The following is a 13,282-nucleotide window of genomic DNA, read 5'->3' as shown; positions in this document are numbered from 1 at the left end:
ACGTACTGCTCAGCTGCTCATGTGCTGTACTCCATCTCATCCATAGGAGCCAGGTGGCCAGCGTCCAGTCGAAGCCGACGCACAGCCTCGTTGCCGACCGCGACGATCCGCACAAGCAGTTTGAAAGTGTTCGTTCACATGAGGGGTAAATAGGTCTTTTAATTTTATACCCTTTATGCCCAGGGCGACTGAATACACACAAATTTAGGTCATCTATCACATGAGGGGTAAATAGGTCTTTTCAGATGTCATTTAACACCGTTATGGCTCCAAATTGATGCAAGTGTCATAAAGGGCATAAAATTTAGACACGATGTTATATAAGGATGAAAAAACTTTTCTATGTCAAATAAGACAACAAATTTTAAGACAGTGGTAAATAAGAAATTCTCTCTCTAAAAATCCGAAAACGCGTGCGAAAAAATAAAAATAAAATCCGGAGGGAGCGTCCAAAGCACGACACGCGCGCTAGCTGTGGCGCGCTCTCAGGCCACCCCAAGTTACCCTTGGGATGGCTACCAAAGGAGTGCTCCTTCATTAGTTGCTCCCCAAACATGATTGTCTATACCTTGTTTTGACGCGAGATGGAAATCAACGCTCGCCTATTGCTCTGTAGCAAGTGGGCCACCCAAGCAAAATCATGATTTTTTTTTCCAATTTCTTCTGTTTTGTTTCATATTTTTCATTTTGTTTCTATTTCCTTTTCTTTTGCTTTATCTTTTAATTTTTAATTTTAACTTTCATTTTCCGAAGTGTTCATCAAACATTAAGAAAATGTCAACCATTTATTTAAAAAATGTTAAAACATGTACTAAAAATGTTTCACACATATTAAATAAGTTTAAAATGCATATTCGTAAGAATGTTCAAACACATATATTTGAAAGTTGTTAATCATGTATTTGAAACACATTAAATAAGTACAACAAAATGTTCCAGATGTATAAAAAAATGTACAACATGTATGAAAAAAGTACAGATCAAAAACATATATATATTTTAAAAATCTTTATCATCTATATAAAAAATATTAACACATGTATAATTAATGTTCCTGGTCTATGAAAAAGTACAAGGTCTATGGGAAAAAGTAGACATAAAAATTTTATCATGTAATATAAAAATGTTAAATTGATATAAAGAAAATGTTTTTATGTATACCAAAAATGTATAATGCGTATAAAAAATGAAATACGCATCAAAACATATATTTGTAAGATGTCACTCACATATTTAGAAAATGTTCAATGTGCACACCAAACATGTTTAGGTTGTATATGAAAAATGTTTCATCTATTTGAAAAATGCCAAATTTGTACAAAAGATGTTAAACATGCATATAAAATGTTCCAGATGTATAATTTTTTACATTATATGTGCTTTTTAATTTATTTTTAAAAATGTTAGCCATGTATTTCAAAAATAGTTACAAATATTGTAATTGGAAAAGTGTTCAACGTGTATCTACAAAATGTTTCATGTGCACAGTAAAAATGTACATTCTGTAGTAAAAAATGTACACATGTGTTGAACCAAAAAGTAATCGATGAAAACCGACAAAATAAATAAAAAAACAAAGATTTTTTTAAAAGAAAATCTTGAAAGGAACAAATAAAACCAAAGTATAATGAAGGAAAATAGAAAAACCAAATAAAACCGATGGAAGACAAATAACATCAAAGAATAGCAAAGAAAAAGAGAAAAATTGACAAAAACCTGGGAAAATACAAAGAAAATCATTGTAAAATGATGAAAACCGATGCCAAAACAGTGAAAACAGTAAGAAAAAACAAAGAAGAATACAAACCAATGAAAAACAAATAGAAACAGAAAAAAAGAAAGGCGGGGAAAAAAGAAAACTAAATAAAAATAAAAAGGGGAACAACAGGGGAAACCGTGCAAAAAAAACGCCATGGCCAACCCAACCGATGGGTGTTGCGGGCGAGACCTACGCTATCCTTGCAGTAAGCAAGGAATAGCTCCTTTGATGTTTGAAGGGGCGTGACTATATATGTATTCCATTGGATAAGGTCGAGCATGCACTCGCTTACAACAAGCATCTAGTTGGGCTGGCCCAGTTAGCTTCTTGTAAGTTAGTAAGATTTTCTTAGTTTTCACATTCAATTTTTGCTTTGCTCATATTTCAAAAAGATATGAATACATATATTTCAAAAAAATTATTTGACTACAGGGTTTGGGCCGGCCCAGTAGCCGCAAGCGCAATAGGCGGGATGTGATACATCTCCGTACAGGCGAGACATATCCTTGACGTGTTCGAAGAATATATAAATTGGTGCATAACCAAGCATAAGTAGTCAAAAATTGCTTCTTGGATCTGGATCCGGCCTTCTATGCTTCCAAATGCTGGATCTAGTCTTCTATACCACCAAATAGGGCGAAGAGTAATATACCTCCTATACAACGGCTTAGGTGCCAGTTGGCTTGCTGGCGCTCAGGCGCATGGTCAGTTGGTCGGCCCATTAAGCACAACGGTTGCTCGCTCGATCACTCGCTGGCGGGCTCGCTCGCTTGATTTCTTTGATGGCTTGGTTGTGCACTACAAACTGTTATCAAAGTTAAGTGTCGAATAGGTTTCGTGGAAGAATAGTGGGGCAAATCGTAAATAAAGCCCTCTATGGACTGGCCCATTTTTTCTCTGGAAACACAAATAATTTCTCTTGCTTCAAAACTTTTTCTAAAACTATAAATATTTAGAAATAAAGAATTACATATTAAAAATGATTCATGAATTCTTTAAAAATACTCATGAATTAAAAAATGGCTAACTTCATTAAAAATATTCATAAATTTTTCAAATGTTAAATAACTTTCAAATTATTCATGTATTTAAAAATCTGAAAAATGAAAGAAAACAATTAGAAAAACAAACAAAAATAATTTGAATTACACCTAAAGAAAATATTAAAATAGAAAAGAGAAGAGAAAAACAACAAAAATCATTGAAAAACTCCGTATGTAAACAATAGAAGAAACTTGTTACATGGACCGTTGATTTGCCAACGGGACACAACCATCCAAACATGTTTCTAGAAAGTTTCTGTGTGGTGCTAGAGCTAGTCACCGTTGTGGTGACGCCGTCGACTCCCGCCGTCGCGCTAGTCGAGTCTTCTACCGTCACTCCGTGCCCTGGTTCGCTCCTCTTCTCCTCTCTTCGCCTAGTTTTTTGGTTACACATTGTTGGGGTTTGTGGATAGTGTGTGTTCGCTTGGGGGTGTGGTTGTCCAATTTGGGCCTGGATTTTTGGGAGTTTGGGGACGGTAGTTTGGTTCGATTGTGGTGTGTTCTACTTGTTCTATGCTGGATGTCCCGATTTCGGTCGGGTTTGTTGTTGGTGGTCGAATTGCGTTAGCGTGGGCAGTTCGTCCCAACGTGTATCATGGTGCCGTCTTTATTATTTTTCGAGGTTATGTTCCAAGGATTCATGTTGCTACTACTGGTATAAGTATGGATGGACTCGATACGACTGCACACTGACATGTGAACTTAACATCTAGCTAGGCTTAACTGTTCAGGTAACCGACAATGACATCTGGTGCCTTGTGAGCGCTTATAGACGGGTCCCGTGTGTCATAATGAGTGTCAATGAGGGATTACATGGTGATCAGTGGTATCTACAAAATTATTACCGAATAGTGGTGGTTCTTTGAAAAATTGTAAATCAATGTTTTCTGCAAACTTTTTTGCTATTTACTCCAATTTTTGCCATGATAGATGAACATGGGAAGGAATTTGACACTCTTGTTGCTACCTCGTGCAAAGTTTGGGTGAGTGGTTCAAACTATACTCAGATGATACAACTATTCTTTTTTTTTTTTGGCGGGGGAAAGGGAGATTATATCAATTCAAAGAGGCAAATCAGCCAGTACCATTACAACAATGTTGCTGAAGCCTGAGCCCAACCAAACAGCAATACGAGGAGTACTTTTACCATATGCAGCGAGCTCATGACTAACTTATTTTGCGAGCAACTAATAGCAGTAATAGAAATCTCCCTAGGGTCGTCAGCGACCATCTTCTTGATCTCCTCGACAAGCACATGAAATCTCGACTTGTCCACCGGCTTCGATGTTATCCATCTCAACCACAATGGGTAGCATAGTGCGGTGCAGCACGAGCTCCAGTCCCTCCTCCTCCCACAGCTCACAATGTTGGTAAAAAACGGAGCAAAAGTTATCACCAGAAGATAATGTGGTTAAATGCAAAAGGTTTTTTGAGGCAAAAGATGCTCCTCAGGTGATAGTCCCTAAAGCCAGGGTGGACGATGGAGAGTTCTTGTGGAGCGACTACAATAGAAAAGCAGGTTCTGGTGCAAAAATAGAAAAACGAATCTGGGCCACCGGATCCATTGCAGATGGTACAGATTCAAGTGGAGGGCTTCCATGCCACTTAATGTGTATTTTATGAAAACCCCCCTGCTAGTAGTTAGATGTCAAATAGACTTTTGCACTAACCACCTCCATTTTTCGTGTGCAAACGTTTGGTTCTTAGTAAATACTAGTATTGTCATATCTCCGGTGTTCATTCCTGCTCTCTCCCTTTGCGCATACATATTGGATGTCAAAGATATTTGAGTAAATGACAAAATTAAACCAGCCGGGCAAACTGGACTATCACAGCTCACAGGCACTAATATGTGAGTACGTTTAAGCTGAAGCATCTCAGGAACAGAAAATTGGGTATACATGTTAAAATGGACCATTCTAGGCACATAATGCTTGACTGCATGTCAAACTGGTCTATCCACGGCACTTCTTTTAGTACATGTCAAACTGGAACATACCGGGCATAACACAAGAAGACATTCATATCGAGCTATCAATAACCTGACAAGATCAACAAGAATTGCTAGCGAAAATTGCTTCAACTTTCGTACACGACGGGCTATGCAAAGTCTGCAGGACTATGATAATCATCGCAGAGCAAGCATTGCCATTAAGAACTAGATCGACGTTGATATCTTGATGGCACGCAATAGTTGCCTCTAGATGAAGTGCTTCTTCTTCATCGAGCTTCTTGTCCTGAGAGAGATCATACGTAACAAGTATGATTCAGTTAGTGCAAGTCCATGTATGTGTCATACATTCATACTTAAAACTTTGTAATCATGAGCTGAGCAAATAAATATGCATGAACAAGACCACCTGACGGTGTGTTGCACATACCAGAAGGAACGAAAAATAGAGAAGAATGTTTGTATACTGCAATTGGCAGACAAGCCAAATGTTTTGTGGATAATCCTAACTTACTAATAATGAAAAATTTATATAAATAATACTTGTACAGGAAAAACCACTCTAATGCATTCTAGAGATTCGCAACAACTGGGTGAATTAGGGAATACGGTTATTTACATAATTATCCTATTAGAAATCCATCCTTTATAAAACTTGGCATTTTCAAATAGCCTATCGTATGTACAAATAAAAAACATATCGTATGATAAAATGATGCGTCAAACCCTCGAAGCCATTGGACATTTTAATCACTCAAAACTGGTCATTAGTTTGACAAGGACAATTTTAGCAGAGCGACTCCCTAATATAACCAGCGAACCATGTACCTAGTATAATAATAGACATATAAAAATCTCTATTCTTGACATTGTGAAGCATGAACAAATCTGTACGCTTCACATAGTCATTTCTACACTTACCATAACATCATCACTCTAGGCACAACCTACAACAACAGTTCTTCTATAGTTTCGCCAAGAAAAGGAATAGTACTTATCCGGTTTGCAACTTGTGCATCAGAATACTTGTGGTCAACAATTGGTTAGGAGTTATAGAATCTATGATGATCAATCTGTCTCAAAGCCGCATGAAAATGTGAAATGCAGGTCCAAGTACAAGTGATGATTTCTATCTCAGTTGGGTTTTTGGGATTATTGTGTGCACTGGTATATACAAATAAATCTCCAAACAAAAACTCGGTTTGACCACAATGAATGCAACGAATGCATATGGGAAATAAAATGTCCTAAACTTCAAATCGAAGATTATGTACCCGTCATCAACCTACCAACTTGGTTCTCCAGAGTACTTAATAGTGAAACAGAAGAAGGAAAATAGACTTTCAAACCACCACAAACAGTAGCAATACATAATGAAATGAAGTTACTAAATATGCATCATTCACACATGAGCAGGTTTGACATGAACAAGTACAAGAAAATAGAACTGTAGAGATGCAGCAAAAATCAACTAGCTAATAAAATTAAGATCGAGCACAAATGTACTAGCTAAATCATGTTAGCATCTATTTACCAGAGAAATTAACCATCGTGTTGACGCCTTGTAGATTTGCACCACGTCACACAGGTCGGTTCGGAAGGAGCCGAGGAGCCCACCACCTATGGCAACAGTCTGTGTGTCAGAATATATACTAGGACACTTCCAATTGTTGACTCTTAGTATTCGATGCACAAATTGTTGACCCTCAGTGTCACCATCTTTGGGAATCATAATTCATATATTCTAGGACACTTCTTCTTATTCTCTGTTAAACTAGAGCAATTTCAGGGATGAATCATATATACGTGAATCGGGATTTTGATATGGTGATAATTATACAAATTTCATTTTACTTTTTGCCTAGCAGAATCAATTTACTTTCTTTCCAACTTTTCATGCTATTGACTTTGGCTGTGTTCGGCAACCCTCTGCTCCTTCGCTACGGAGCAGAGCGCGCGGAGCACCCTGCTAGCAGCTCGCTGAAATATAGCTGCATCCCGCTCCGCTCCGTAGCGGAGTTGCAGAGTGGAGGGATCCCGAACAGCTCCTTTGTATACAGAACTGCGAGTATTAATCTTTTTTGTGAATTATATGCTAAACTGCAAGACGCTGAAATTAGCTGACTGCATTCAATCTTCCAACTTGATTCTCCAGATTACTTATGAGTGAAACAAAACTTCCAAATTAGAGTACCAAAACGCTAGTACAGTAGCAATACACCATTAAATCAAAGTTATTGTGCATCATTCACTGAGAAGATTTGACATGAACAAAAAATAGAACTAGAGAGATGCAGCATAAATCTACTTGATAGTAAAATTGGGATGTAACACAAATTCACTAGCAAATAAGTAAAAGCTAGCATCTATTTACCAGGAAAACGAACCACCTCGTCGCACAGGCTGGAGGGGAACGAGCCGAGGAGACCACCACCGGCTTGACGCCGACGAGGGGGAGGAGGGTGCTAGCTGTTACTGGAGAGAGGAGGCGACGAACCCACCAATGTCGGAAGCTTCAGAAGGGAATCTGCGACGAAAGCTGCAGGGCGGAGGTTAGTTGGTGATGAGCTCCGATCTGGTCCGCCTCAAACTGAGCCGCCAGCCACAAAACGGCAAGGGGACATCGGGAGGAGCATCACCTCTACCAGGAGTGCTCACCCAACTTGGAGTAGGGATCTGCGCGGCGGCCGCCGCCGCCCCCGGAAAAGATTTTGTTCGAGCGCTGCCTCCACGAGATTTGGGTCAACGAGGAGGGGCATCGGGGTGAAATTAGCTATCAGGGAGGGACCTTTTTGCAAATTTTACACATAGAACGCCCCACCCGAATCTGAGCCATCAATCTCCCATCCAATGGAACAGATCAGTTTTTTCTATTTTTGCACCACAACCTACTTTTCTATTGTAGTCGCTCCCAGTTCTTGTCCTATTCCATTTTTGAAGATTGTACGGCTAGGCTCCTGAAAGACATACCAAGGACTGCATCCTTGTGAAGATCTCTTCGTCTACTATGCGGTCCCAAATTGTCACCTGAGAGCATCTCCAATAGCTTGTTTATATGGATGTCTATACTCGTTTTCCACGACGTGAGTCTAAAATAGGCGTCCAACAGCTTGTCTATATGATCGTCCAAATATACACATCCTCTAAATCGACCTCGATAATGTCCATGCCTGGACATTGTGAAGGCGTTGTCTAAACTCAGTTGCAGTCATGATTTCTTTCTCTCCCCAGCGACGGCCCACCTGTCATGATCCCTGTATATAGACATTCTGATACAAAATTGAACATGTATATAAGGGAATCTTTTTAGACCATTGTGCATATAAATATATAGACATCTAAATATACACATGCTATTGAAGATGCTCTGACCACAACCATTGAGAAAGTAAAATCCAATGGAGGGTGCGTGCGAAGACCAAGCCAAATTGAAGCAATCCCCACCCCACACCTCTCTAGAAATGCAACGTGCTCATTGTTTTCGAAATCATTCAAGAACAGACATACCATTGCTCGGCCAACCATGAACGGCTAGTAGGTCCATACACGTCATTGACTCATTGGCGTAGAAGTTTTACATAGGCTTCACCCCACCCGGGAATATCCATGGTTTGTCAAAATTATTGTCATGGGCATGCTTGCGGAGAGTTGCTATAATAGACTGAATACATATGGAGCAGGCAGCCGACATTCTAGAAGTAAAATGTGGCGGACAAATATGCTCTAAAAAATCTCATGCATGATGGTCTCAAGATGAAAAAAAAAGTCTCGTGCAGATGACCAAGAGAGCTGTGACTATTCATGCATCTGATGGATGGAGCGTTGGCCACCTGATTATACTAAACAGCTACTTCAAGGCTGCTAATCAAGCCTATAGTTATCAAGCGCTAGTTTATTCAGGCATCTGATGGATAAACCGTTAGTTTGGCCACCTGATTATACTACTAAACAGCTACTTCAAGGCTGCTAAATTGCTAAATCAAACCTATAGTTATGAAGCACGAGTAATGATCCAGGTCAAGGCTGCTAATTAGCCTATGGTTATCAAGCACGTTGGATCTGCGCCCTTGCCTAGCTCTTTCGCTCACCATGCAAGTGGTGTGCTTTAAGCTAGTTTACCCAGAAAACGCTAAATCGAATTTCACGACGTCGCTGTGCTGACGGCTGACAGGGATGTGGTGGGAACCTAACTCAAGGTGCGAACTAGTGGGCGCTCATGCTTTCTCCGGGCTAGCTGCATTCCCAGTTTGGAATTCCGATATAAAGCTTAACATTTCGTGATACATGGAGAAATATTGTACAATGCACGCATGACGTGTAGGTGTCATTTTTCGAGAAGACGTGTCGTTGTCATGTCAGAAACCAATGGAGCTAATTAATCACCTAATCATGCTAGCCGCAGGTCAAAGTACTCAAACGTTTTTTTTTGGCTATTTAACTTGGCTACCTAGTGTGAAGATGGGTGAGTGGTTCAAACTATACATAGTATTCTCTTCTAACAATATTGTACAAATATAATGTGGTAAAATGCAAGCAAGTTCAGGAGTCGGCGGCCCACCTTCTATTTCAGTGTCGATACACTATCAGAGCTTTGGTGTATGATCAAAGATTGGCTTGGTCTCCATGATGTGCATCCTTCCGATTGGAGTGACGCGACTTCCGTTAAAGAGTGGTAGAGCCACAATGCTAACCAGACGACCCAATCGCGAAGGCCGCTTGCATCCTTGATGCTGCTAATCTCTTGGGAGTTATGGAAAGAGAGGAATGCACATATCTTTCATAATAATGCTATTCCAGTGGGAGTCTGTTGGGGAACGTAGTAATTTCAAAAAAATTCCGACGCACACGCAAGATCATAGTGATGCATAGCAACGAGAGGGGAGAGTGTATCTTCATACCCTTGAAGATCGCTAAGCGGAAGTGTTTATCAACACGGTTGATGTAGTCGTACACCTTCACGATCCGCCCCGATCAAGTACCGAACGTACGGCACCTCCGCGTTCAGCACATGTTCAGCTCGATGACGTGCTCGCCTTCTCGATCCAGCAAGACGGGCGAAGTAGTAGATGAGTTCCGGCAGCACGATGGCATGGTGACGGTGTTGGTGAAGAACAATCTCCGCAGGGCTTCGCCTAAGCACTACGGAAACTATGACGGAGGATAAACTAGAGGGGACGGGGTTGCCGGCACACGGCTTGGTGTTTCTTGATGTGTCTTTGGTGCTAGCCCTGCCCCTCTATTTATATGTTGAGCCTTGGGGTCGAAACTTGGACTAAAAGCCTCCACAAAGTCAGTTTCACCCGAAAGGCAAGAGTCCTACTCGGACTCCAGGGCCAGACGCCAGGGTCCCCGACGTCTGGACCCAGACGCCAGGGACCCTGGCGTCTGCCCCTGGACTTCGTAAAACTTCCTTTTGCGCTTTCCAAAAACCTTGTGGGCTTTCCCCTTTGGCCCAAATAACGTGTTCTCGTACCCAAACATTTCGGGAAACATCCGGAACCCCTTCCGGTGAATTCCGGAACCCTTCCGAAGACCAAACAACATTATCCCATATATTAAACTTCATCTTCGGACCATTCCGGAGTTCCTCGTCATGTCCGAGATCTCATCTGAGACTCCGAACAACATTCGGTCACCAACATACATAACTCATATAATACTATATCGTCAACGAACGTTAAGCGTGCGGACCCTACGGGTTCGAGAACTATGTAGACATGACCGAGACATTTCTTTGGTCAATAACCAATAGCGGAACCTGGATGCCCATATTGGCTCCTACATATTCTACGAAGATCTTTATCGGTCGAATCGCATAACAACATACGTTTGTTCCCTTTGTCATCGGTATGTTACTTACCCGAGATTCGATCGTCGATATCTCAATACCTAGTTCAATCTCATTACCGGCAAGTCTCTTTACTTGTTCCGTAATACATCATCCTGCAACTAACTCATTAGTTACAATGCTTGCAAGCTTATAGTGATGTGCATTACCGAGTGGGCCCAAAGATACCTCTCCGACAATCGGAGTGACAAATTCTAATCTCGAAATACGCCAACTCAACAAGTACCTTCGGAGACACCTGTAGAGCACCTTTATAATCACCCAGTTACGTTGTGACATTTGGTAGCACACAAAGTGTTCCTCCGATAAACGGGAGTTGCATAATCTCATAGTCATAGCAACATGTATAAGTCATGAAGAAAGCAATAGCAACATACTAAACGATCAAGTGCTAAGCTAACAGAATGGGTCAAGTCAATCACTTCATTCTCCTAATGATGTGATCACGTTAATCAAATGACCACTCATGTCTATGGTTAGGAAACTTAACCATCTTTTATTAACGATCTAGTCAAGTAGAGGCATACTAGTGACACTATGTTTGTCTATGTATCCACACATGTATTATGTTTACGTACAATTCTAGCATGAATAATAAATATTTATCATGAAATAAGGAAATAAATAATAACTTTATTATTGCCTCTAGGGCAGATTTCCTTCAGTCTCCCACTTGCACTAGAGTCAATAATCTAGTTCACATCACCATGTGATTTAACACCAATATTCACATCTGTATGTGATTAATACCCATAGTTCACATCGTCATGTGACCAACACCCGAAGGGTTTACTAGAGTCAATAATCTAGTTCACATCGCTATGTGACTAACACCCAAAGAGTACTAAGGTATGTTCATGTTTTGCTCGTGAGAGAAGTTTAGTCAACGGGTCTGTCACATTCAGAGCCGTATGTATTTTGCAAATATTCTATGTCTACAATGCTCTGCACGGACCTACTCTAGCTAATTGCTCCCAGTTTCAATATGTATCTAGATTGAGACTTAGAGTCATCTGGATCGGTGTAAAAGCTTGCACCGATGTAACTCTTTATGACGGGCTCTTCTATCACCTCCATAATCGAGAAATATTTCCTTAGTCCTCACTAAGAATATTCTTGACCACTGTCCAGTGATCTACTCTTAGATCAAAATTGTACTCCCTTGCCAAACTCAGAGCAAGGTATACAATAGGTCTGGTACACAACATAGCATACTTTATAGAACCTATGACTGAGGCATAGGGAATGACTTTTCATTCTCTTTCTATTTTCTGCCATGGTCGGGTTTTTTAGTCTTACTCAACTTCACACCTTGCAATACAGGCAAGAACTACTTCTTTGACTGTTCCGTTTTGAACCACTTCAAAATCTTATCAAGGTATGTACTCATTAAAAAAAAGTCTTATCAAGCGTCTTGAGATATCTCTATAGATCTTGATGCTCAATGTGTAAGCAGCTTCACTGAGATCTTTCTTTGAAAAACTCTTATTCAAGTATCCTTTTATGCTATCCAGAAATTCTATATCATTTCCAATCAACAATATGTCATCTACATATAGTTTTTAGAAATGCTACAGAGCTCCCACTCACTTTCTTGTAAATACAGGCTTCTCCAAAAGTCTGTATAAAACCATATGATTTGATCACACTATCAAAACATTTATTCCAACTCTGAGAGGCTTGCACCAGTCCATAGATGGATCACTGGAGCTTGCACACTTTGTTAGCACTTTTAGGATTAACAAAACCTTCTGGTTGCATCATATACAACTCTTCTTTAATAAATCCATTAAGGAATGCAGTTTTGACATCCATTTGCCAAATTTCATAAAATGCGGCAATTGCTAACATGATTCAAACAGACTTTTAAGCATCGATACAAGTGAGAAAATCTCATTGTATTCAACACCTTGAACTTTGTCAAAAACCTTTTTGACAAGTCTAGCTTTGTAGATAGTAACACTACTATCAACGTCCGTCTTCTTCTTGAAGATCCATTTATTTTCTATGGCTTGCCGATCATCGGGCAAGTCAATCAAAGTCCACACTTTGTTTTCATACATGGATCCCCTCTCATATTTCATGGCCTCAAGCCATTTCACGGAATCTGGGCTCATCATCGCTTCCTCATAGTTGGTAGGTTCGTCATGGTCAAGTAACATGACCTCCAGAACAGGATTACCGTACCACTCTGGTGCGGATCTTACTCTGGTTGACCTATGAGGTTCGGTAGTAACTTGATCTGAAGTTACATGACCATCATCATTAGCTTCCTCACTAATTGGTGTAGGAGTCACAGGAACAAATTTCTGTGATGAACTACTTTCCAATAAGGTAGCAGGTACAGTTACCTCATCAAGTTCTACTTTCCTCCCACTCACTTCTTTCGAGAGAAACTCCTTCTCTAGAAAGGATCCACTTTTAGCAACCAATATCTTGCCTTCGGATATGTGATGGAAGGTGTACCCAACAGTCTCTTTTGGGTATCCTATGAAGACACATTTCTCTGATTTGGGTTTGAGCTTATCAGGATGAAACTTTTTCATATAAGCATTGCAACCCCAAATTTTAAGAAACGACAACTTAGGTTTCATGCTAAACCACAGTTCATACGGCGTCGTCTCAACGGATTTAGATGGTGCCCTTTTTAATGTGAATGCAGCTGTCTCTAATGCATAACC

The 13,282-nt window shown here is 40.2% G+C and overlaps 1 long non-coding RNA gene across 1 annotated transcript; it reads right to left on the bottom strand.

Annotated features, from left to right (window-relative positions):
- Positions 1–4,648: 4,648 nt before the first annotated feature.
- Positions 4,649–7,508, bottom strand: LOC119337675. Its single transcript, XR_005163478.1, has 4 exons — positions 7,393–7,508; positions 7,128–7,292; positions 6,288–6,373; positions 4,649–5,039 (listed from the first exon to the last, which is right to left on the bottom strand). It is a non-coding gene; the product is annotated as an uncharacterized LOC119337675 (long non-coding RNA).
- Positions 7,509–13,282: the final 5,774 nt, after the last annotated feature.

This window comes from Triticum dicoccoides, chromosome 7B (assembly GCF_002162155.2).
Source record: "Triticum dicoccoides isolate Atlit2015 ecotype Zavitan chromosome 7B, WEW_v2.0, whole genome shotgun sequence".
Lineage (NCBI taxonomy): Eukaryota > Viridiplantae > Streptophyta > Magnoliopsida > Poales > Poaceae > Triticum > Triticum dicoccoides.
Note: the sequence above shows the minus strand (reverse complement) of the source record. Positions and strands in the feature narration are given on the sequence as shown.